We start from the raw sequence: 15,922 nt of genomic DNA, 5'->3' as shown, positions 1-15,922 counted from the left end.
CACCTAATAATCATAACGAGTACACAGTGTACATTTTTAGGAACTATAATTGTATCAGTGTATTGAACAATCCTGCAGGTGTTACTGCCCATGGGACTACGACCTGAAATGCTCACAAATCCTCATGCTTTTTAATTTGCTTAACAAAGGACTAGACAATGTTCCATTGCAGACCAAGTACCTAGTGCCATGGTTAGTGGAGTACACTAGTACTCTCACTTTTGATTTTGTTTTTTTGTACCTGTGACTGCAGCCACTGAGGTACAAGCCTGACAGAAGGGACTACAAATCTATTTTTCAAATAAAAAGACATCGGCCTCATGTAAACATTGGGCTCCTGAAGCCCCCACTCCGTCAGATGGAGCAGGGGGAGGGGGGCTGTTGCTTGAATCCTGCTGGTCTGCTGATATCCTCAGTGCAGCAGACTATGAGAACTACACACTCGTACGCGTGCGATCAGCATTTGTTATAATGAGCAGGAGTAAAGGCAACAATAACACTAAATGTATCTCTTTTAAATATATTCATTAGTTATTGTGAAATTATGGCAATGATAAGGTACTCCTAGACGTATATTGGGCTCCCCTTTGTAAGGCAAATGAGGAGTTCATCGATGTTGTTTCAGTATGAGATGTGGTCTTTCACATAAGTTTCTTAACTACTTATTTTTAAGGAGGCTATAAAAATAATTTATGTTAAGCAGTTTAAATGTGTCTATCAACATGTCTTTTACTGTGGGACAGAGTTCGCAATGCTTCTTAAGAGGTGTGGAAGGATATAAAGTCCCAAAAGTGACTGAAAAGTATTGCCTACAGGAATTAATGAATTGGGTAGTGGCATAGCTCTTTGTCAAATATATTTTATTTTTTATTTTTTCAGCTTTTGAGAAAGGAATTCATTTGATGGGCTAAATGAAAAATTAATTTCCTCCCCACTTCTCATGATATTCAGAAAATTATGAGTTATTGTTTTTCAGCACATGCCACAAAATATCTTAGTGGGTTCTCATCTTCTTAACCATATCATAGTCATCAGACATGATATGTATTCAATTATCTGCACACAGCTTATTTGCACAAAACTTAATTTCAAAATAGTTTCCATTCACTTTGCCTTATGTGTCAGCTTGGCAATATTGTGTCAAAGAGGTTAAACAGTAAAGAAAGGTGCGGTTCTATAAGTGTCTGTCTCAGTGTGGTGCTAGGCACTGGTTAAAAGATAGGTCTGAAGTTGTGTACAAGCTTCAGGAGAGGGGGCACTGGTGACAGTGGTGACTGGAGTGGTGTGGCACCTGCTACACAGAGTGCCACAACATATGAAGAGAAGGGAGGTGGTTGGGGGAGTATGTGCAACTGTGACCAAAGACAAAAATGAATGAAGAACACTTAAGCTCATGGAGCTAGGATATCTGCAGCATAGTGCTTTCCACAGAGATACATATCAGTTGTTATTACCTTGTATGAAGGGATGCTGACCCACACTTTTTAAAAACAAATTGATAAGGGGAGAACCGTACACACCAAACCCTCATTTGGAGGAGCAGGCTCCCTTGCTTTGCCTGCTTAAAGCCTTCCAGAATGTGCTCAACTCAAAAGGGGAGTATTTTTTGGCTACTCACCTTCATGGAACTCTTAGTTACACTTAGTGGGCAAGCTAGCTGACTTGGCAGTGCAGGTAACTGGATTGATGTCTGGTCCTGCGCCATTCCAAGTTTTTACATTCAGGCTTTGGAAATCAACTGGACTAGAAATCCGACCACTAGAAAGACGCAAGTGGCACCATTTGATTGGGGTTCAGGCAACTCAAATTGATTCATCAGTATTCTAAGTGAGCCACAGCAATCTTAATTTAAAAGGTCCAGTGGCTTATGTGCGATGCAAAGTCTGAGATTTCTGTTCTCCATTCTATTCAGAAGGTTGAACAAATGGCTGAAGGTCGTTGGTGCAATGCCTCAGTCAGTGGCTTCTGCAGGCTGAAAACATTTTGAGCAGGACGCATATGTCTGCATGTCTAAACAAAGGCGGATGTTTTTCACAAGGGTGCACTGGTCTCCCTCATTTCCTCAGAAACATTCGACTTCACTACAAAAAGTGCAACATTTTTTTTTTTTAAAGTCTTAATTTGCACACAATTAAAATGTAAATAGACAGGAAGGGAATGAGTGATTTCATGTGTTGCTATTTTCAGTACTTATACCAATGAGTCCTATTTCCTTTGGAAAGGTTGCGCCTTCTCAGAAGTAGTTGTCAGTTCAGCAAGCCTCCACAGTATTGCATAGGTTACCTGCAAGCTTTCCAAATGATAAGCAGGATACTTCTGGACCAGGAAACTCTCAACTACAGGCATCAGGGGAGAGGTTACACAGCTGATCACAAGCAGTCCACAGATCTTTTCAGACAGATCTCTCTTAGAGGTATTCATTGATTTCTTGGACACTGTCATTTAGGATGGAGATGGGGACAATTCTTGCAGTTTTATGTAAGTGAGAAAAATAGGGATTATTCTCTTCAATAACGAATGCCATTTTTTGTCTCTTTAACAATCTCGGTCTAAGGAGAAGCCGGTTTTACACGAGTCTCTTCAAGCATCATGTTAGCTTATTATTGATAAATATCCCAAAGTAAATGTTCATCTGTCACCATTTGTGTGGTTGATGCACTGCCCAAAGTGGCTAATTTATGCCCAGATGCAGAATCCATGCCCACTGTGCCATAGGATCCAAACTATACCTCACTGACAAGGCCTGATAAAGCTGAAGCTGGTCTGGGGCTGCTTGTGTGCCCTTCTGGTGGAAGCCTTACTTGGCACTTCGGTATTGAATGTACCCATAAAACGTGAGGTATTGATTTCCATAAGGCAGACTTCCGTAGTGTGGAACTGTTGGCAACAAAACTGTGGGTTGGAATGCTATTCAGAGTGATTGTGGGGGCTATGACTATTTACAATAATTTTTCTTGTCACCTTTAACATGCCTAACATGTCACACACCTACCTTCATGTCTACATGAATTAGTAGGTGTCTTTTAAGACTAGTTTAATGCAAATAAGAAAAACAAACAATCCTTCAATACCACACACACAGGCACACTTGACATATATATTTTCTATATTACATTTTCATTAAACTCATTTATGGTCTAACAAAAAGCAATATTTACTTTTCTCTTTTGTGAAGGAACCCCTTTTATAAACAACTCTAAAACGTATTTACGAAACATGTTCACTTCATCACCGAATCATTTGTAATACAAATATAGTATAAACGGCTCAAATTTAGACTAATACAATGACATTTAAAAAAGTAAAACATTAACCTTTTTGCCACTCACTCCACTCATTCAACCATATACATCTTCAGACTCATTCACAACCTCACATTAAAAACAAGTGACCCCAAACTTTTCATACAATCCAGAAAACGTTTTTAGTTTATGTTTCTTTTCATCTCTTATTTCAGTTTTTTTGGTTAACGTCCACTGGGTCTTAAAAGTTTGTTGACACACGTTTTGGTGGCTCTGCTATTCTCCCTGCACCTTCCTCACTACTAAAAATGTATGGCCTAAGCACGAGGAGATGGGGGAATGCAGCCAGTTTTTTTTATATGAAATGTATTTTTGAATGATGATTATACATGTATAATTACTTGATGAATAAACAAGACACTGACTTTTGATGTATGGCTTGTTTGACAGACCACCAAATCGAATGACAAAAATGCCTGAACAATTCTGTTGCGCCTTTTCTAGGTTATACTGATAGATCCCAATTTGATGTATTGTTTAATTACTTTCTATTTCTGTTTTCCTCTTAGAACGAATCTCTTAACAGGGGTCAACTATTTTTCCTGAAGTCAAGTCTAGTTTTACATTAGTTGTAGACTCACCAATGCTTCGGTAAGACTTAAGGTGGAGGAACCTCTGCTGGCAGGACAGTGCAAGGATGTAAGGCCCACTCTTGGATAAAAATTGGTTCTTTTTTTTAACAAAGGCATTCTAGCACCTTTCAGCGTTGAGACAATAGCTGACAATCACAAGGATGAGTAGCTAGACGTCCAGAAAGACCAAATGCTGAATAAAGAAATCGTTGTTCATATATACCTGTTATTGGCAGCTGTGCCAGGAGAATCTCCTCCCCTATCTCCTCCCGTCACTGCAGAAGCTCGTTCATAATGTGATCGCCTTCTTTACTCAGCCCGGAAATGTAATTAGCAGAATGGCGTGGAATTAATATTTTGGTGACAAACAACTCTACTTCACTAAGTTACATACAGGGGCACAGTTTCGGGGGGAGGTGGAGAGGGTGTTACACCCCCTTAGTAAATGCGTTTTCTTATACATTCAATCGGGTATGGTGAAGTGTCTGTCGGATTACACCAGGGACCTTTAAATACACACAGACAGAAACGCACCCACACTTTCTCCCTCTCTGTTTTGAAAGTACTCAAAATGGTGGTTATTTTACAAACTGCAAAATAGTGAGTTTTCTTTTGCTTACTACTTCTGTCAATCCACATTGGACTCCCTTTCCACTAACCCTTAGGCCCGTCTCACGCACCCGGCGTGTCCTACAATGTATATTAACATTATATGCCAGCGTGATTGTTGGGAAATCTGGAGCTCGCACCCCCACAGTCTTATTGACCAAGCTACACCCCTGGATACATACTTTGTTACATGCTCTAATGTTTGGATGCTGGTGAATATTTCTTTTTTGTTCAAGTAATAACATGCAGAAATGTTTTGGGGAGAAAGTTCTCCCACTAAAAGTCGGTATTTATGGAGGTTATTTCTATCAAAATGTACACTTATTGGTGAATTATTCATTTTTTTCATGAGCTTTTACCCATGTTTGAAAAATACTGCCAAAGTTTAGAAAAATACTGCACAACATGTGTACACGAAAGCCATTGCAACTTTGCACATCACTAGCAAATCAGATTTCAAACCAATTCACAATAATTAAAGTTAGGTGTTCAATCACAGGCTGCACTGGAAGAGTGGCAATCCCATATCACTGTGGCCTTGCAGACCTCAGCACACTACAGAACAGAAAAAAATGCCGACGTCAAAAAAGAAATAAACTTGGAAAATCCTTAGGCAGATGATTTTTTAAAGCTGACCACACTAAACCGTATTTAAGAATTTCTCAGTTACCGACAGCCAGTGTCTTTATTCTGCTCACGTTCATTTAGTCGTGGAAGCCCAGTCATACATAGGCTGCTGTGACTTCAATTTCTCTGGAAACTGGTGTGCAACACACACACTCAATCAAATGGTTTCGCTCTGAAACTTCACATGACGTTAGTTGAATAATCCGCAAGCTATTAATGAGGCAGTCACCATGCTATTTTACAAAGGAGCCTCCCAACTCCAATATTGGAAACCAGTCCTCTGCAGATAGCTCAGGAAACTCATTAGAAAATGTACTGAAAGGCTGGTATTCTTAGTCTACAACTTTATTCTTGGGAATTTCATACTTTCAACATCAGACAAACACTTTCCCTCGCAAAACTGAGAAAGAATTGCGCAGCTTATTATGCAGCCAAGTTGTAATAAGAACAGTTAGTGGCAAATTGTGCTCCCATTTCTTTATATGTTCCATCCCAGAGATAATGTCTTCACCCAATCTTGGGTTAAAAGGTGCCATTTCATTGTTCATATGCATGTCTTGCCTCTGTAGATTGGGGACAATGTAGTTGAAAACTGCCTTAACTTTTAATTTGGAAAGAGCCATTCTTAATGATTTTCCAAAATATCAAGCGTTTTATTTCTACGCATCTTGATGTGCGATCTAAAGTCAAATTTAGGCAGCCTAAACAAGGACGTTTTTGCCACTAAATGAGGTATGCATCTATCTAGAAGTAACCAAGTATGAGTTCAATCTAAGCATAAGTAAATTCTGGGTAGATAGTGAATGACCTTTTAGATTCGAGGTGCAATAACTAGACATAAATCATTAATTTGCACCAGAGACCAGGCAGATTCTATTAATATAGTCAAGATGCAAGGATGCTGAAGCACTGACAAAATTAATCTTATGAGAAAAAGAGAGTAGATGTGCAACTTCCTTCAAGGTCTTCAAGGTTATGGAACAGGTACTAAGGACTGTGTTAAACTATTTTCCACTGACAAGTGAAAGTTAGGCAATAGTAAAGGACTGTAATGCATCTTGATGAGGTTCTGGAAATTATTCATTCTGGTAGGTTAGAGGTTTAAATCTCATTGTGTAAAGTTAGAGGTTGTCAACAGGATTTCATGGAACACTGACTTTAGTTTGCAAAGGCATTTTATCTCATTATGGTCATCTCATCATGACCAGGGTTTAAGAAGTATCTGTTGACAATCCACAGATACCAGATTTAAGGCCATTCAGGATCTGTGTGTTACCAGCACACTCACACACACAAACCTCACAATGTCAGCCTAAAGAAATCCTGTAGAAGATAACCTGTAGTAGTTGAAAAGAAACAACGACCACAGCACATTTCAACAAAGACTCAAATGACGATAGGGCCAGGGCAGAGACAGTGAGAATAGAAGGAGTTGACTCATATCAGTAGCGCTCCCCAGTTATTGTGTTCTCCTTTGGTAAAAGGAGATGATGGTTGTATGGTGCTCTTACACTACCCCTATTGATACCACATGTCAACTCACTCAAGACTGAAATTGCCCCTATTTCATTTGTAATACTGGCACCAAATCTACCTAAAATATATATCAGAGATATTGTAGTTTCTGAGAAAGATTGTACCTGGGTGGTTGTTCTGCATCCCAACAGTCTCAAAGACATTGAAAGATGAAAGACAAATCAGAAACCTGCTGCTCGTGGATGGTCATGGAATGCATTGTACAACAGAGTTGTAACTCTAGAAACTGTTGTTTCTTAAGGCTGTACGAGAGAGAATAGCAAACTATTGATGCTACGAACCACCTCATATAGATGGGGGACTAATATTGAACCAGAGTATGCCTGTTCATATTCCTAGTGGCCTAATTATCAAAAGAATAGAAAGTACAGATAGAAGATGAGCCATAATGACTCATTCAACTCATTCAAATGGTTAACAGGAGACATACCTGCCAAATCTGGGGAAGCCACTTTGCTATGGTAAGAATCATTTAGATTTTTACATAACGTAACTGAAGAGGTAATATATCTTTTACTGCCAGCAGATCATTGAGTCCTTTCAGGACATTTTAAATACTTAACTGTAAAATAAATCAAAATATGGGAAAGTGAATTTTTTAGTTGAGGTTAATGGTAGTCCAGTAATATTGTCACTATTCTTGTTAGGTCCGGTAACGTAAACCTGAGCTCAATCCCTGGTACCTATGGCATAGAGGACACAGGCTAAATGTAAGAAGATGTATATAGTGTTCTAGAAAAACATCTACATAAAGCCAAAACACATAAAAAATGTGACTACAATTAATAGAACTAGAGTATATTTAATGAACATAATGACACCAAAATGACAAAACTCACTATTCTTGTCAGGTCCAGTAAAAGTTTCAGTAATCTAAACCTGAGCTCAATCCCTGGTACCTATGACATAGAGGGAACAGGCTAAATGTAAGAAGATGTATATAGCGTTATGGAAAAACAACACCTATATAAAGCCAAAAACACATAAAAAATTTGACCACAGTTAATAAAACTGGAGGATATTGTAATGAACCTAATGACACCAAAATGACAAAACTCCAATAAGGGGCACCTCTGAGATATGAATTTTCAAAGTTTTATATAAAAACTGTGCCACAAAGCGCAAAGTGCAAACCGTGGGCAACTGGTTGAGGTAGACTGAGTCAAGGATAAGTTTAAGGCTGACCATGATGGAGCTTGTGTCGGATACAAGGACCAGGTTGCTTCCAGTCAAAGAGATAACTTCGGACATTTCCTGAAAAGGTAGAGTCCTCAGCGGGGCAAAGCTGCAGGCTGGATTCAAAGATGGGCTCATTAATGACAGGTTGAGGAAAGAAATGGTCTCAGTGAATCTGGCGATAAGGGCAGCAATATCTCATAGTGTGAAAAGTCCAGAATTCGCACCCAGGAAGTCATAGACCTCAATCAGATGCTGCTCGGCATTAGGCTCACTGAGGATTTCTATCTTTGGACTTTTCTTAAAGTTGGATTTCTTCAGCAAGACCAGGCTGCAGGCTATAGCTGAAGCATTGTCGTCGGAAGCCAGCAGGCTTCAGGCTCACTGAATTAGATTTGTTGCTGCAAAGAAGAATGTAGTGGGAGTTGTGGCAAAGGCTGGCCCACCAGTGATGTGCCCTCAGAGGATCGACTATCAGTTTGGTCCTGGTCCCATGCCAGTTCCCCAGGAAATAAAGATAGAGAAAGTTTTTATGTTCCAGGTTTTAGGGTTAGGCCAATTTGCACTCTAACACTAGCCAGGGAATCCAGGACCTTAGGAACAGCAGTCGTGGCTTAGGACTCATTCCCATAGAAGCCCTTTGCAGGGTCCAGGGCCAGTCCAGTTGGGACTGGTCTGCTGAGATCTTACAGGAAAGTGGGATTATTGAAGCTTTTGTATCCCTGTGGCTTAACATGAGGTGAGACAGCTGACTCTTGGAGTCCACTTCTTTTTCCTGGGTACAAATGTCAGTAGGTCCAGCTTTTAGGGTTCTCCTCACAGGTCCTAAAAGCAGGTGCAGTCCTTTTACAAACTTCCACAAGTCGAGCAGTGTTCTGAACAGGGTGGCCAGAGGTCCCACATTGTGTGTAGAGGGAACTCCTCCCTAACAAGTAGAGAAAATGTTACCAGTGGTAACCTTACCTACCTTTGCAGCAGTTCCTGTGAGTCATATTGTAAACAAACCTACAGTGCCCCACTTTACCTAAAACAAAGATGACAGAACCTTTCCTACCTTGTGCAGAGCTTCCTGTGCCCATCTAGAGGTCTGACTATGAAAATAGTCAAGCCCTCCGTCCCGTCATGCTAAAACAGCTCAGGGACAGCTCCCCCTCCCACTGAGTTTGGAGCCAGTCTGACTAGCAAGACAGAGGGAAGCAGGCCCAGGTGTGAGCTACATCTGCCATTGAAAGATTAAGCATCATTTGAAAATAATTAAGTTCCTGGGCACAGCCCAAATGATGATTCTGTCAGAGAAACAAAATATCTCACAAGGCCTTTGTCTCAGCTCTGGGAGCAAGTTCACAACTCTGCAAGGAGCTATTCAGCTCCTGGGAGACAGTTGGAATCTCGTGCAAATGTGATTCTACAGTTGTCAGCAGGTTAAAGGTGATGTTTCAAAAGTACCTTTTGTACAACATGTGTTACAAATCTGACTTTACCAATGAATTTGATGTTTAATAATGATTTTGAAAAACCCCAAGAATTAACTTTTGTATCTAGTGCCTAAGCAGTGAAAACATAATTAAACTTAATAATGCATCCCAATGCTTTCCAATGAAACATCTAACCCTTCTAATGTGAAAATAGCCTGTATGGCATTGTCATTGGAACAACATGTTTAACATAAAACATTTGCATTTTCTTCTTTGAAATATCACGGGCCCTGCCCTATGGCAGTAAGGCTTACTTAGGGTTCACTTACTGATATTTAAAAGGTGGGTTTAGGCCTGCCATAAGGGGTTATTTTGACATGTTGAATTTGCAGTTCAAACCTGCAAATCCAAGTTACTGGGAGAAGGCCTTCAGTCTTCTTTTGCATTTGCACAATATATGATTCAATCCACTAGAGACATTTAGACCCAGATTTAAGAGGGTCTACCGCCTCCCTGCGACACAATAGCATCATTAACTTTCTGGAAGTGGCATTTCTGTAATAGTAATAAAAAAATCCACTTACACCAGTAAGCAGCATTTCTCACCACCATTACAAAAAATACCAAACATGCCTACGCTACCCCTCATAAATCAGACAATACCACCTAGACATAAGGCAGGGCATTTCCAATGCAATCCTAAGAGAAGGCACCACTAGCAACAGTGAGAAAACAAATATGCTGTTTGTCACTGCCAGGACAGGCCGCATTACTAGGCATGTGTCCTGCCTTCTACATACATAGCTCCTTGCCCATAGGGCTAGCTAGGGCCTACCTTAGGGGTGACTTAAATGTAGTAAAAGGGGAGTTCTGGGCCTGGCAAGTAAATTTAGATGCCGAGTCCCTGTGACACAAAACTGTGCACACAGGCCCTGCAGGCCTTAGAGGTGCAAGCAGCGCTGCAGCCCCCCTAGTAGAATTTAATTTACAGGCCCTGGGTATAGGGATACCACTTTACAAGGGAAATTAAATATGCCAATTAGGTATAAGCCAGTCATACCAAGTTTACAAGGGAGAGCACATGCACTTTAGCACTGATTAGCAGTGAAAAAGTGCTCAGAGTCATAACGTCACCCAACAAGGCTCAGAAAAATAAGGAGGAAAAAGGCAAAATGTTTGGGGAATGACTCTGCAAAAGGGCCAGGTCCAACACCACTAATAATATTCAGCGAATAAATAGAAAATTTACTAGTAGCCAAATCAATGAAGAATGGAAGATGAGATAATTTGTCACAGACAAATCATTTCATCAGTTTACATGAAAGAAAGGACTGTCTTTGAGGCCTGAGGTTCAGGGGTAATACACTTCTCCTAATAACCTCCCATATTACTCCATTAGGAGCACACACATTGACCATATTAACATGCATGCATGCCTATTTAACATTGTCTAACGCATATAGAAGATTGCTGCATGCAACAAGTGTGCCACTCCTTTCTGACATTTCCAGTGCTGCATCCATTTTGAGATGAGGCTTGATAATTGCAATAATTTCTTCATCTTCTTTAGGTAGCGTTACCCTAGCTTAGGTCTTCTGCTTTATTGTTCATCAATACTGTCTTTGGTAGTTGTAGGAGTGGGTTCAATATGAAATTCCCCATGGGGGATATCAGTTACTGCATTTAATGTTTTTTCAGCTTTTCTGTGTCTGGCAGACTTTATCCACTACCTGTTTAATTCTCCTAGTCCTTCGAAGAAGGGTAACCGTGCTTATGGTGTCCACTAGGACTGTCTTCAATATAGTTCACTGACTAGTTTCTTCTACACTATTAACTGGGTATCTGAATATTATCATCTACTTGTGGTTTGATTCCTGGTAAATTATCTGAACGTTTGTGCATTGGTGCCTCCAGCATCTGTGTTGCTTACACCATTCGGTCACTTCAACTGAAAATCACCCTTACAAAGTAATCCTCATCAGTATCCGGTTAGACTTATTGTTAGGGTTACCATTCTAAAACCAAATACTTAAGTACATTTAATGCATCGGACTCCTAAATATATAGTATCAAGGGAGCTTGGTTTAACCACTGAGTGAGATAGATGTCAACCTTGCAGATCCATCCCAATGGTCCCATTTCAAAGACTTCAGGTGACTAAAGCCTTAATTTTTCCAAGGAAGATGGCTTGCTACTTACCGACACCCCTTCAGTGAGGTATTTCTGCTGTTTTTGCCTCAGTACAGTGGCAACTTCAGTGTTTCTTCATGACATCGCATTCTCTGAGCACATCACTCCCACCATTTCTAATGGTGGCAAGCTGAAACTATTTGGAAAAACCCCTCTGCCTTTAGTGGGGTAGTACTAATGCACTTTAAATATTGTTGGAGTGCTCTGTTTAATCACAACTGTGCTATCCATTGCACTAATGATGCTATGTTTAACATTTCATGAGAGACTCTTTTGTCTTTGACTCTACGGTCCCTCTTCTCTTCAGAAATCATTTTAGATCAAAAGGGGTGACTTCTGAATGCCTAGTCTTCACTGAGGAGTACCTTCTACGTTTTCACCATGTTCTTCATTTGGATAAAATCATAAGGTATTTTCATATCGGTGTTTCTCTCTCTGTGTTTTGCAATTTATCAACTGCAGACTGACCAAATTACTTTGACCTATTTGGTTTGGTTCAACTGCATTTCTTGCATTATTTCTAATTCCTGCTGAATAACATTTTATATCTTTGAGTCCCTCTCACGTTGCCTGCAAAAATTGCACTTTTTTGCCTCCTCTTCAATTCCCTACTATCGGGGATGGTTACATCATTGGAAACCTTCTTATAAAACATCTGAAGGCAGTTCTAAATGCCATACTTCTACAGAATGCTCCTTCTTAGCTACTAAAACATTGACAATAACAGGTTCAGTGAATCCTAGCTCTGACGTACCTTCTGTAGTTTTTCCTAAATGTAGGGGTCTGCATAAAACTCAACCCTCATGTACTAATAAAAAGCCTAAGAAAGACCCACCACCTGCAATGAAATCTCCTCCATGTCTTTTTATGGAGATATTGTTAGAGGAAATAAGAGCTTTGAAAGTTTATGTGAAGGACACAAACAAAACTTTAGACAGTCTCTAAAAACAAATGTCTTTATAAAAGGGTGACTGAATTTGAGCTAAGAGTTGGTGACATTCAAGACTTCTTTACTGAAATAGCATCAAGGATCTGCTGTTATCATCCCTATCACCCCCAACACACATAATGAACATGTAGTGCACATGGGAACATGTAGGGCCCAGACAATTGAATATATAGAAATAGATATGCAATCATTGCTCAACCCTTAGCTCCTGCGCGCATTTTGTCAAAGGTTATGATATATGTGCTTACACAAGTGTGTATTATTTTGTTGTCTTCTTTGCCATACTGTGTTGGTTTTGCACATGCCTGTAGCCCAGCATTTCTGTTCTTTATCATATTGTATTTGTTTTTCTTATGCTTGTAGCCCAGCACCTTGTTTTGCACTTGTTATCAAAACTGCTGCCATGTGCCAACTGTCAGCATTATTGAGAAGAGAGCTGTGTGCTGCACACATGCAGTGATCTTGCACTGTCTTCAGCATAGGATAAGGCAGAATGCTGCACACATGCACAGCTCTCCTGCTGAAATCCAAATGTCAACATAATGAGTGTGGGTGCAGTCAGCGTGCCTGACTCAAAATGGATTGTTTTGCCTCAACACATTCCCAGTAGTGGTTTCCTTCCTGCATTCCTGGTCTTGCCCGCACTTTAAAACTTCACAAGGGAATCGGACTGTTCAGCCCTAGTCATCTGCAAAGGAAAGCAACATACAGCAATCTAAACAAGAAACTCACTTGGTCGAGATCTGTTCCTGGCCAGCATCCTCACAGGTACCTGGAACAAAAAAGACACAAGAGGTAAGGTACAAGATACAGTAAATCTAAAGAAGGTTTTTATGTTACTTAAAGAACTTATATGCTCCATATTCTAATAACTGCTTGAACTGTGACAAAATGGAAAACTGCATTTTACTAACTGCTTCAACTGTAATGAAACAAAGAAATTCTTTAATTTGTTTACGAACATGTGAATGTAAAAGCACGGAAAGTAATGTGAAGCAAAATTAGGAACTCAATGTGCTACAAGCAAAAACCCTTGGCAGGTGTTCAAAGGTTGCTCAGTTTTATCTTGCACCTTATCTATGGGAATGCCAAGTACTGTACAGCGCTTGGTTGTTGGTTTTGGGAATAATATATATTTTGTTTACACTAGATCAAAACTAATAGATCTTCACGTCGTCCACTCATCTAATAGAGGAGCCTTTTTGCCATCTACATTCAGTGTACCACAGCAGATCTCGCTGGTGCCCAGCCTTCAAGTTGCCTCGCAGGTACTCATGGTGCACAGAGAAGCAGGATTCTGGTAGGGGATAGGGAGGTTTATTCAAGGATTGAAGAACTCAAAACCATGAACTATCTTTTATAGGTTGTCAACTTGACAGTGTATACAGAGCCAATTCCAAGGGTCCATCTTCCCTCTCTCGGCAAGGCCTCTAATTGTGATTCTGACAAAACAAACTAGTAGGTAAGGTTGAATTTTAATCCATATCATCTCTGCAAGGCAGTCACGTCTGTCAAAAGGTAAGGGCTATGGTAAATACCATTGTCAAACAGGCAGGAATTTAAAAAGACACACTGAAGACCTTGAAAATAAAAATTACAGGAATACTTTGAGAATGTATGGTCTGCCACAGAAAATAGAGGGAGATGTACCTGATACATTTCTTCACTTTATTTCTTCTAAGGATACTGGATCTCCCTTTGACTATATCATTGAGAATTCAAAGAGCTCACAGACTGGGTCCAAGATTGGTCTCTAATCCCAGAGGGGTGATCATGCTCTTCCTTGAGCATACATATCTTTCAAAAATTCTTAGTGCTGCAAACTCAAGAAACAGATAATATGGTCCGGGCACACTCATTATTTTTCCTAGGATGTACCTAAAGTACAGCTGATAGAAGGAAGCAATTCCTGGACCTTTGCCCACAATTATGCACTATTAATGCTCAATTTGGTTTAATCCATCCTTGCAGATTTAAAGTGACTTCTAACAAAAAACATTTACTTATGAATATCCTTTGCAACCTAAACAGTCTTTACATACTTGCAGTATGTGGGTGATGGATATTTCTACATCATGATATTTTGCGGTATGGGGATGATGGAGATTTCTACATCATGATATATTTTATTTTGTTTAAATGTCTTGTTCACATTCTCTCAAGTTTGGTAATCAGACTTTAATGATCCCTCTTTCTTTTTGCAGTTCATATTTGAGTTATCATTCTTTTTACATTGTGTCATGACCATTGAGATGGATTCATGTTCATCTTGCCATGTGCTGATCGCACCTTTCCCCCACAGCAGAAGACTTTTCTCCATTAGGTATGTCTTTCAGTCACCTCTTTTTTGACTTGTACTGTCTCTTCTTGGTTTTTATCTGATTTTCTTTTCTATCCCTTATTTCTATTTTAATGTCTTTTTTTGACTCTTTTATTTCTCTCTTTAGCATATTGTCCGGCATATCTAATCTTTCTTCTACTGTTCTAAGTCTTTTTATGTTGATTCCACTTTGCATCGTGTTATTTCAAGCAATGACTTCTTTGTGCCTGACGTTTGTTACATTCTGAGTTATATGTTGGAGCGTTGATGGTTTAGGTACCCCAATTAAAATACAAAGGGTATTGTTACATTTGGCCAGTTTAAAGGACAACATAACATTTTTACAAGAAACTAATTTACCGGTAGAAGAGGCTTAGAAACTTAAGCAATGCTGGGTGGGCCAAGTTTTGGTGTCAGCAGCATAACACAGAAGAAATGGTATGGTAATTGTTGTTAACAAGCATCGCACAACACAGGTGTTGCCACAAATTCATGAAACTAAAGGTAGGCGGATTGCCGTAAATCTCATGAGTAAGCAGATCCCTCTTATGATTTTCAATGTGTGTAGCCCTACAACAGCCAATAACTCCTTCTGGAATGGCATTACCAAGGCTTTGTTAACCTTTAGCAGTGATTATTTTATTTGGGATGGCGATTTTATCCATATAATGGACCATATTTTAGATAGGAATTCTTCTGTTAAGTATATGCTTAACAAAATGCATAATCCTTTTGCACTGCGGTTTCTCACAACTCTCTGGTTGAATCATTGCATCTGTGTAACCCCATTTTAAGAGAATGCATGCTCTATTACCTGACATTTCATACACAATCCCCAATTGATTATCTCTTCATGAGTAACTTACTTGCCCAAAATTTTATTTATGTGGAAATTTGATTCATGCAGAAATAGGCAATATTCTTTTTTCTGATCACACTCCCAATGGCACTGATATAGATCTGATTCCTGTTCACTCTCGTCCTAGACAATAGAGATTTCTTAATTCTGACCTGTTACATTCCTTTTGTGTGATTACATTCAAAGCACAAATTACTGACATTTTTATACTTAATACACCTTCTATAACTATCACATCGGATGCTTTTGAAGCATTAGTGAGAAGCTTCATTAGTAATTATGTGAAACATAAAACACAGCAGCTCGATAAACAGGCCCTCTATTATTAAAGGAGATTAAAACATGAAATATCTATATTATAAACCCA

The sequence above is a fragment of the Pleurodeles waltl genome, chromosome 6 (assembly GCF_031143425.1).
Source record: "Pleurodeles waltl isolate 20211129_DDA chromosome 6, aPleWal1.hap1.20221129, whole genome shotgun sequence".
NCBI classification, from domain to species: Eukaryota; Metazoa; Chordata; class Amphibia; order Caudata; family Salamandridae; genus Pleurodeles; species Pleurodeles waltl.
The sequence above is the reverse complement of the archived record's forward strand: the minus strand, read 5'-3'. Positions refer to the sequence as shown.